The sequence below is a fragment of the Oncorhynchus nerka genome, linkage group LG24, assembly GCF_034236695.1.
Source record: "Oncorhynchus nerka isolate Pitt River linkage group LG24, Oner_Uvic_2.0, whole genome shotgun sequence".
Lineage (NCBI taxonomy): Eukaryota > Metazoa > Chordata > Actinopteri > Salmoniformes > Salmonidae > Oncorhynchus > Oncorhynchus nerka.
This window is the reverse complement of record NC_088419.1, coordinates 12,422,777-12,433,002: the sequence shown is the minus strand read 5'-3', so window position 1 is coordinate 12,433,002 and position 10,226 is coordinate 12,422,777. Positions and strand designations below refer to the sequence as shown.

At 43.2% G+C, this 10,226-nt stretch overlaps 2 long non-coding RNA genes across 3 annotated transcripts; both read right to left on the bottom strand.

Annotated features, from left to right (window-relative positions):
- Window positions 1-903: 903 nt before the first annotated feature.
- LOC115107264 (uncharacterized) lies at window positions 904-2,097 on the bottom strand. The gene is made up of 2 exons (XR_003860173.2): window positions 1,953-2,097; window positions 904-1,673 (listed from the first exon to the last, which is right to left on the bottom strand). It is a non-coding gene; the product is annotated as an uncharacterized LOC115107264 (long non-coding RNA).
- A 571-nt stretch (window positions 2,098-2,668) lies between these two features.
- Window positions 2,669-6,143, bottom strand: LOC115107525 (uncharacterized). 2 transcript variants are annotated; one of them, XR_010460840.1, is made up of 3 exons: window positions 5,560-6,143; window positions 4,301-4,612; window positions 2,669-4,168 (listed from the first exon to the last, which is right to left on the bottom strand). It is a non-coding gene; the product is annotated as an uncharacterized LOC115107525 (long non-coding RNA). The 2 variants fall into 2 exon arrangements; XR_003860213.2 differs by having other exon boundaries at window positions 2,669-2,778; window positions 2,957-4,612; window positions 5,560-6,011.
- Between the last annotated feature and the right edge of the window lie 4,083 nt (window positions 6,144-10,226).

The window sequence follows — 10,226 nt, the reverse complement described above, 5'->3', positions numbered from 1 at the left end:
CACTGTCACCTTACCTTCATACCCTACTGTCACTCTATCTTCATACCCTACTGTCACCATACCTTCTACCCTACTGTCACTACCTTCATACCCTACTGTCACCCTACCTTCTACCTTACTGTCACTCTACCTTCTACCCTACTGTCACCCTACCTTCATACCCTACTGCCACCCTACCTTCATACCCTACTGTCACTCTACCTTCTACCCTACTGTCTTCCTACCTTCTACCCTACTGTCACCCTACCTTCTACCTTACTATCACCCTAACTTCTACCTTACGAGATCTTCAGCTTCTTGGCAACTTATTTCATGGAATAGCCTTCATTTCTCAGAACAATAAATAGAATAATAAATACATATGCCGATAGTGGACAACCTTGTCTTTTTTTCTCTTTCTGAGATTTACATTTACATTTAAGTCATTTAGCCGGATGTAGCCATTATTTACTATTTTACATCTAGGGTTGCTATACATAACTTTAACCCATTTTATAAGATTCTCCAAAATGGAAATATTGTTTGCATTTATATATAAACTCCAGTCGTACTTTATCAAACGCCTCTTTAAAGTCATCTATGAAAACCGGGACTGGTTTCTCTGATATTTCATAGTGTTCCAATACTTGTCTTATCTCCAGTGTATCGTCCATGTAAAAGCCTGTCTGATTAGGATGAATATCTGACAAAACCTTTTTCATTCTATGCGCTCAGCAGCTAGCTAGAATTGTTGCATCACAACACTGAAGTGTAAGAGGCCTACAATTTTTCAATGGAATGGATCTTCATACTGTATATACCTGTCACAAGAATTATGTTCTCAATGTTCATTCAGTTAACTACTCAGCCTGAAACCCAGAATTTGTAAGAAACTGGTTGAAATGAATCAGACGGAGGCCCAGCTACAATAGTCAGAAAGTTTATTTACGAGAGCGCTCCTCTGTTGTACAAAACAATTAATTTTATACTGGCTTCTCACGCCCACACATTCACACTAACATTAGTACATAATGTCCTGCTACCCAGCCGACAAAGATTAGGGACCGTGAGAATCACTCCCTGTTCTTTCGCAAATCTCTCAGTGGCCCCTAGCCAAGGTCGGCACCGAATTCTGCTCAGACAGTCTGTTTTTAAGACACTTTAAAGACATAAACATTAGCTATATTGTTTTACCCTAATTCTGACTAGAACTACACATTTATTGGTTATAATTTTATACATTCTAATCAACTCCATACAATTATATGGTTTCAGGGTGGAATATTCTAATCATTCAATTAACAGATAAATCCCATTAACAATACCACTTGGATCCTGTTTCAGTAATAATGAAATCGAACACTATGTCCGATAATCTACCTGATAATCTGATGACATAATGGAAACCAGGTGTGTGCAATCAAGACAAAACACATAGGAAAAGAAACGTAGATCGGTGGTGGCTAGAAAGCCGGTGATGTCGACCGCCGAACGCCGCCCAAGCACCGAGAGGCACCAACTTCGGCGGAAGTCGTGACAATATAGGAGTGGTTAAAACATGCTAATAATAGTCCTCTGAGTATAAAAACAACGTTTGGTATTCCTCCACTGGTATGCCATGTTGTTTATTAATCAGGGTCTTGATATACCACACCTGTCAGGTGCATGGATTATCTTGGTAAAGGAGAAATGCTCTGTAAAAGAGATGTAAACTCATTTCTGGACAGAATTTGAGAGAAATAAGCTTTATATGCGTGTGGAACATTTCTGGGATCTTTTATTTCAGCTCATGAAACATGGAACCAACCCTTTACATGTTGCATTGATATTTCTGTTCAGTATAGGAATTCTCAAGATAATTGATTCAACAACCATCCACCAATATTGTTTTGGTTTAATTAATTACTTTCATTGTGCTTTAACCAGAAAAAGAAGAGCTATATATGGATGTGTATTTAAGTAAGCTGACCGACCTGGGTGATGGTGGAATAGCCGACAGGCCTGGTGGTGGAGGACTAGCCGACAGGCCTGGTGGTGGAGGACTAGCCGACAGGCCTGGTGGTGGAGGACAAGCCGACAGGCCTGGTGGTGGTGGACTAGCCGACAGGCCTGGTGGTGGAGGACCGACAGGCCTGGTGGTGGAGGACAGGCCTGGTGGTGGTGGAGGACTAGCCGACAGGCCTGGTGGTGGAGGACTAGCCGACAGGCCTGGTGGTGGAGGACTAGCCGACAGGCCTGGTGGTGGAGGACTAGCCGACAGGCCTGGTGGTGGAGGACTAGCCGACAGGCCTGGTGGTGGAGGACTAGCCGACAGGCCTGGTGGTGGAGGACTAGCCGACAGGCCTGGTGGTGGAGGACTAGCCGACAGGCCTGGTGGTGGAGGACTAGCCGACAGGCCTGGTGGTGGAGGACAAGCCGACAGGCCTGGTGGTGGAGGACTAGGACAGGCCTGGTGGTGGAGGCCGACAGGCCTGGTGGTGGAGGACAGGCCTGGTGGTGGAGGACTAGCCGACAGGCCTGGTGGTGGAGGACTAGCCGACAGGCCTGGTGGTGGAGGACTAGCCGACAGGCCTGGTGGTGGAGGAGCCGACAGGCCTGGTGGTGGAGGACTAGCCGACAGGCCTGGTGGTGGAGGACTAGCCGACAGGCCTGGTGGTGGAGGTGGCCTGGTGGTGGTGGACTAGGACAGGCCTGGTGGTGGAGGACTAGCCGACAGGCCTGGTGGTGGAGGACTAGCCGACAGGCCTGGTGGTGGAGGACTAGCCGACCTGCCTGGTGGTGGAGGACTAGCCGACAGGCCTGGTGGTGGTGGTGTATAACAGGTGGTGTATACATTTTTATTATCATTAATAGTGCTGAACATATGCAGAGACGTTCATATCTGTTTTACACAATGCAACTTATGTCCTAAACTTTGTCAATTGTCTTTCATTTGTTTCCTGTATACATGATTGTACAGGTGGCCCAAGGTCCTTACACTCTGCTCTGATTCTTCTTTAAACCAAGAGATGGAGGGGAGGGACCTTGGATCTTCTCTGATCCATTCTGGGACAATCACAAACATCAATTGGATTTCCTTGTTTCCTTACATGCTCTCTCCTCCCCCCTTTCTTAAACCTATGGGATGAGAAGGACCGTGAAAAAAACAGGGATAAAAAGGTTGAGAAAGAGCCCTGAGTTGTGTTTAGTGTGGGCACAATGCTGCATCATGTAGAACAGATGAGTGCCTCATGTAGAATTATGGAATGTGTCAGTTTAATTTATTCTAGTTCTTGCGCTCAAACAGCTGTATCTCGATCGTATTTCCTTGATTACTCGCTTCCTCTCTCCTCCTCCTCACAAAACGCATTGGAGGAAGCTCAGATAGTCTGCTCCAATGTGCTTTGATAAGGAGGGGAGATATCAAGGATATTACAATTGAGATTCATTACCACACACAAGAGAGGGTCAGCTGGGAGCACATTAAAGAGGCCCACTGATTATGTAGTGATTTTACATTTGAGTCATTTACGAGACGCTCAAATCCAGAGCAACTAACAGTCGTGAGTGCATACCCCCCCTCCCGTGTCCCTGCTGGGTTAGAAGTACATGTGATGTAAAACACGTAAACAACAATTCTCTGAATTTACCATGTTCCTGTTTTGCCCTTGTAACATCAAATATAGTTCAGCATCAAAATTCACCATAAGTCAATTCACTTGAATTGCTACATGGTTGTTATGGTGTTATCAATATCTAACTATATAGAGACACAGGGAACAGTGGATCATGTTAACCCTTGCTTAATTACAATTTAACCATTTAAACTTTAAAATGTAACTTTAAAACCCTAACTCACATCTCTCTCAAAACTCTCAAACCTTATCTACACATTTTTCAAAAAGAGAGAGGAACTTGTCCCCTCTCTTGGCAGCCTCTTCCTCTCTCTTCTCCTCTTTCTCCCGAGCCTCCTTGTCCCTCCTCTCCTGTCTCTCTGAGGAAATTCAGAAGGACATTGTTCCTCTTCTTTGGCACAGCTTTCTCCCTAGCCTCCTGAGCCCAAGGGGAGACCACCACACCACCTCTGAATTAATGGTTGAGGCGACCAGAACGGGGGGTGCAATAGAGGGCCTCTACCAATAGTCTCATCCATTTATATATAAAGCTCCCCCTTAGAAGTTCCTGTCCCAGTCGGTGGGATCTTCAATGTCTAAAAACACATACAAGTAGTGTTAAGATACACTACACTTTTATCCCTGTCCATATTTCATGAAATTTGATATCCTTTGAACACGTAGTATGTAGAGCTCAGGCATCATATAAGCAATAGCTAAATCCATACCTTGTCAGCTTCCCTCCCAGATGGAATTTGCTCAAAAACAGATAAAGCACATGATACACAAGAGCAACTTATTAGTGTGATAATCAGTATTAACACAATTTAACAGTATTGTATATTTGGAATTGACTGAGTCATTGATCACATGTCAGAAACAATTTCCTCAGATCGTTAATTTGAATGTGTTAGCTAGCTATAAAACTTGGTTAGCTATTTGTTAAGCACATGTAAAAACATAGTTACTTACATTTGAAATACATTGTCAAGTTAGAGTCTGCACTTGTTGTCATCACTTCTCTCTGTCAGGTCATCTTTCTGAAGTGAGAGGACGGGAGTCAGTAGACGAGAATCACCTCAGCTATGTAAACAGGAAGCTCTTTCCTCCTCTCCAACTACAGACGAGAATCATCTCAGCTATGTAAACAGGAAGCTCTTTCCTCCTCTCCAACTACAGACGAGAATCACCTCAGCTCAACTATGCCCTCCTAACTATGGTAGTCACTCATCACCAATACGCTGCCAGCCAGGCTAATGGCGATACAGACGAGACACAAAATAATTACATAAAGCAAACTTTATAATTATAACTTAGCTATATGTGAATCGTAATCTAGCTAGACCAGCTAGTTGAACATGCAAACTACCTAAAACTAATGTTATGCAAAGGCAACTACCTAAAACTAATGTCAGCTCCTTATGTAATAATGCCTTATGACAAAAACTACACAATCTGTCCAACTAAAACGATGAATCACATTTGCATACATTTTGTAGGTTTCTAAAAAATAGTATAAATTCACGTAGTCCACTATAACAACAGGTTCAAATGTAGCCAGAGAAACTAGCTTGGAAGATACAACTGCTTTGAACATGCATCAACCCCCTGACCCTGTTTCTAGAGTTGTGACTTCATCTAGCTAAGGCTGCCATCTATTGGAAAGCAATGGTAACTCCACCAAGCAGCTAGTTGGAGATCTTAGACCAGTCTCTAACCTTTTCCAGCATGAGAGCTACACGTTTAACACTTCCACTTTTTTTTTGTGGGTCATTAAGATTGCATAACCCATTTATTTCGAAGCAGACAAGCACTGCACTAATCTTCACGCCATATTGTCAACTATCTGTGTCTATATCTGTTGTTTTTGTCGAACTGCTTTGCTTTGTCTTGGCCAGGTTGCAGTTGTAAATAAGAACTTATTCTCAACTGGCCTACCTGGTTAAATAAAGGTGAAATATATATATTTTAAATAACACCTACGTACCATTGACTGGCAAAGTGGTCGACGCTGCCATGTAGGAGCTTAGATCAGAAACACCACAGCTGTGTTCAAATATTCATACTAACAGTACTATTTGTGACATGAGTATATAGTATGCTTATTGGTCATAGTATGGATATAGTTAGTATGCCAAAAGTTCCCAGATGTCGCACTAAATTCGCCAAAATACGAAGTATACAAGCAGTGGACACTATTTCCGTGCTTTTAGGGCCATAATGCAATTATACAGAAAATGGGCGTGGCTTCACACCGTTTTCAGTTTTGAAGAAAATGGCGGAAAATATGCAGCCGAAGTCTGACGAGAGCGGATGCAAATTCATTGCTTTAACGAATTATGACAAATGTTAAGAAAATGTTGAGCGTAAGAAAGCAATGACTTTTCAAATCAGTTACGTTACACGTTATGTTGACTGACAATTTGTTAGCTACGGTATCCTTACGAACCACATAGCAATAGAGCAATAGCAATAGAGCAGTATGTACTGGTATGTTAGCTAGTTACCTAACGTTAGTTGGCCTTTTTACTAAAGAAATATGTCTTGCAATTGCTTGTGCCTTTTCATTCAAACAGCCACTATGATATCATGTAGCTGAAAAATAGATACATCGAACTTGCCAGGCAGTATATTAACTATCTGCTACCTATCTAACTACCCAACGTTAATTGACTTGATTATTCACATCATTCTTAGCTAAGTGGTATAGTCATTGTGCTTTTAAATGGACATTGTTAATTCTGGCTATCTACTCCCATTTCAGAGCACTCTCGTCTGTGTGCCAGAGCTCGGCCAAAAAAAGTGTAATTAAATTGTTGCCAGCAGCACAATTAGTCTCCAATGCTCTGGATAACATGAAAACAGCCCAACATGCTCTGCTTGGGTGAATAAAATGGTCAGAGTGGGGTGTTCTGTCATTTGTGTCTGGAAGTAGCTAGTCAACTTTAGCCTGTTAGCTTGGGTGCTTGACTGCCATGGCCAGTTTTTGATTTGTTAAAAAAGTTTGAAATATCCAATAAATGTCGTTCCACTTCATGATTGTGTCCCACTTGTTGTTGATTCTTCTCAAAAAAATACAGTTTTATATCTTTATGTTTGAAGCCTGAAATGTGGCAAAAGGTCGCAAAGTTCAAGGGGGCCGAATACTTTCGCAAGGCACTGTATATAGGGCAGCAGCCTCAAAGGTGCGGGGTTGGGTAACCGGGTAGTAGCCGGCTAGTAATGGCCATTTAACAGTCTGATGGCCTCAAAGTCTGATGTCCTTGAGATAGAAGCTCCACACTGTCTGAATGGGTGGACCATTTCAGATCGTCAGTGATGTCGAGGTACTTCAAGCGTTCCACCTTATCCACTGCAGTCCCGTCGATGTGGATAGGGGGGTGCTCCATCTGCTTTTTCCTGAAGTCCACGATCAGCTCCTTCGTTTTGTTGACATTGACGGAGAGGGCCCTCACCCCCTCCCTGTAGACTGTCTCGTTGTTGTTGGTAATCAGGCCTAATATGGTTGATTGATGATGAGCCTGGAGGGTACTATGGTGTTGAAGGCTGAGCTGTAGTCAATGATCAGCGTTCTTACATACTGTAGGTATTCCTATTGTCCAAGTGGGATAGGGCAGTCGATTGCATCGTCTATGGATCTATTGGGGCGGTAAGCAAATTGAAGTGGGTCTAGGGTGTCAGGTAAGGTAGAAGTGAAATGGTCCTTAATAACTAGCCTCTCAAAGCACTTCATGATGACTGAAGTGAGTGCCACGGGGCGATAGTCATTTAGTTCAGTTACCTTTGCTTCATGGGTACAGGAACAATGGTGGACATCTTGAAGTAAGTGAGGACAGCAGACTGCGATAGGTTGAGGTCACGGCTAGGGATGCCTCCTGGGCCAGCAGCCTTGTGAGGGTTAACACGCTTAAATATCTTACATCGGCCACGAAGAATGAGAGGCCACAATCCTTGGGAGCGGACCGCGTCAATGGCACTGTGTTATCCTCAAATCGGGAAGGTGTTTAGCTTGTCTAGGAGCAAGATGTCGTTGTCTGCGGCGTGGCTGGTTTTCCCTTTGTAACATGTGATTGTCTGTAGACCCTGCCACATATGTCTCATATCTGAGCCGTTGAATTGCAACTTCACTTTGTCTCTGTACTGACGTTTTGCCTGTTTGATTGCCTTACAGAAGGAAGGCATATTCCCAGTCACCTTGCCGTGGTTAAATGTGGTGGTTCGCGCTTTCAGTTTAGCGTGAATGCTGCCATCTATCCATAGTTTTTGGTTTGGGTAGGTTTTAATAGTCACACTGGGAACAACATCCTCTATACACTTCCTGATTAACTCATTCACCGTGTCCGTGTATACATCAATGTTATTATCCGAGGTTACCCGGAACATATCCCAGTCCACGTGATCAAAACAATGCGGAAGCATGGATTCTGATTGGTCAGACCAACATTGAATAGACCTTAGCATACTTCCTGTATAAGTTTCTGCCTATAGGAAGGAAGGAGCAAAATAGAGTTGTGATCTGATTTGCCAAAGGGAGACCGGGGTAGGGCCTTGTAGGCATCCCGGAAGAGAGAATAGCAGTGGTCGGGTGGTTTCCCAGCGCGAGTACTACAGTCAATGTGTAGGTAGAACTTCGGGAGTGTTTTCCTCAAATTAGCTTTTTTTAAATCCCCAGCTATAATAAATGTGGCCTCAGGGTGTGGTTTCCAGTTTGCATAAAGTCCAGTGTAGTTCCGTGAGGGCCGCCGTGGTATCGGCTTGAGGGGGAATATACACGGCTGTGACTATAACACTGGTGTAGAGAGGAGTAGGCAGTCGCAGGTTTATAACTACCAAGTTTATTTAAGCACCATAGATCAAAGCGGGACAACACCTAAACGCAGTTGTGATGAAAACATGTCTTCATAAACAAAAAGGCCCAGGGCGAACCCAAAGTGTAAAATATAAAGTACTCAGGAAATAGTAGGAGAAATTCCTCAAGAAAACAAGTAACATTTGCAATGACCGATAAAGACAAATGGCAGAGGGAGTATATATACAGTGGGGATTGGAACTAGGTGTGTGTAGTGAAGAGTGAAGGGCGATTGCCAGCAGTAGGTTCGGCAACAGCTAGAAGGACGGCGATGCCGAACGCCTGAGCTAGATAGGAGGTGGAGCCAAAGCAAAGGCTGATGTGACAAGAATAGCATTTTCTTGGGAGGTAATACTGTCTGCATTTGATTGTGCGGTATTCTAGGTCGGGTGAGTTTCTGTACATTGCCACAATCACACCATGAGTGGTTAATCATGAAACAACTCCAGATTGTATTTACACACTCAAAATTGTTAAATGTCTAGCTAGTCATTTGGTATGCTAACAAGCTAGCAAGAGGTTGCATAGCAACAGCATTAACTTCCGGTAGACAGGCAAAGCTCTAGTATGCTGAACTCAAATTATACCGTTCGTTTATAGTATACTAAAATAAAGGAAATGTTTATGTTGATGGATTTCACCACGAATGCCTTTGCAGCCTTGAAGAATTATTGTTTGAATCTGAGCACTCCCTCCTTTGTTGTAGCCTGATGTCTTTTCCCAGAATTATTGTGGTCCAAGGCAGCCCCTTGGAGTCTTACAACCATCCCCTTGCTGGTCGAACTTGTTCCTCTTGGGCACTTATTTAGTGCACAGGGGATGAACACTCATGTTCACCTATGAATTAAAATATATATTAAATATAACTAGAGATTAATAAATAGTCTACTATGATTATAACGTTACTCAGATGAGAAAAACAAAAAAATATATATTTTTAAGTTTGTGCTTATTAATTTATTCAAAATGTTGTGATATATACTTTATACGGGGCGGCAGGTAGCCTAGTGACCGAAAGGTTGCTAGATCGAATCCCCGAGCTGATAATGTAAAAATCTGTAGTTCTGCCCCTGAACAAGGCAGTTAACCCACTGTTCCTAGGCCGTCATTGTAAATAAGAATTTGTTATTAACTGACTTGTCTAGTTAAATAAAGGTTAAATAAAAATATACAAAAGTATGTGGACACCGCTTCAGATGAGTGGATTCAGCCATTTCAGCCACACCCGTTGCTGACAGGTGTATAAAAACAAGCACACAGCCATGCAATCTCCATAGACAAACAATTGGCAGTAGAACGGTCTTACTGAACAGCTCAGTGACTTTCAATGTGGCATCGTCATAAGTTTGTCAAATTTCTACCCTGCTAGAGCTGCCCCGGTCAACTGTAGGTGCTGTTATTGTGAAGTGGAAACTTCTAGGAGTAACAATGGCTCAGCCATGAAGTGGTCGGCCACACAAGCTCAAGGTGCTGAAGCGCATAAAAATCATCTGTCCTCAGTTGCAACACTTACTACCGAGATCCAAACTGCCTCTGGAAGGAATGTCAGCACAAGAACTGTTCGTCGGGAGCTTCATGAAATGGGTTTAAATGGCTGAGCAGACGCACACCAGCCAAAGATCACCATGCATAATGCCGAGTGTTTTAAAGCTCACCTCCATTGGACTCTGGAGCATTGGAAACATGTTCTTTGGAATGATGAATCATGCGTCACCATCTGATGAATCTGGGTTTAGCGGATGCCAGGAGAATGCTACCTGTCCGAATGCGTCGTGCCAACTGTAAAGTTTGGTATAATGGTCTGG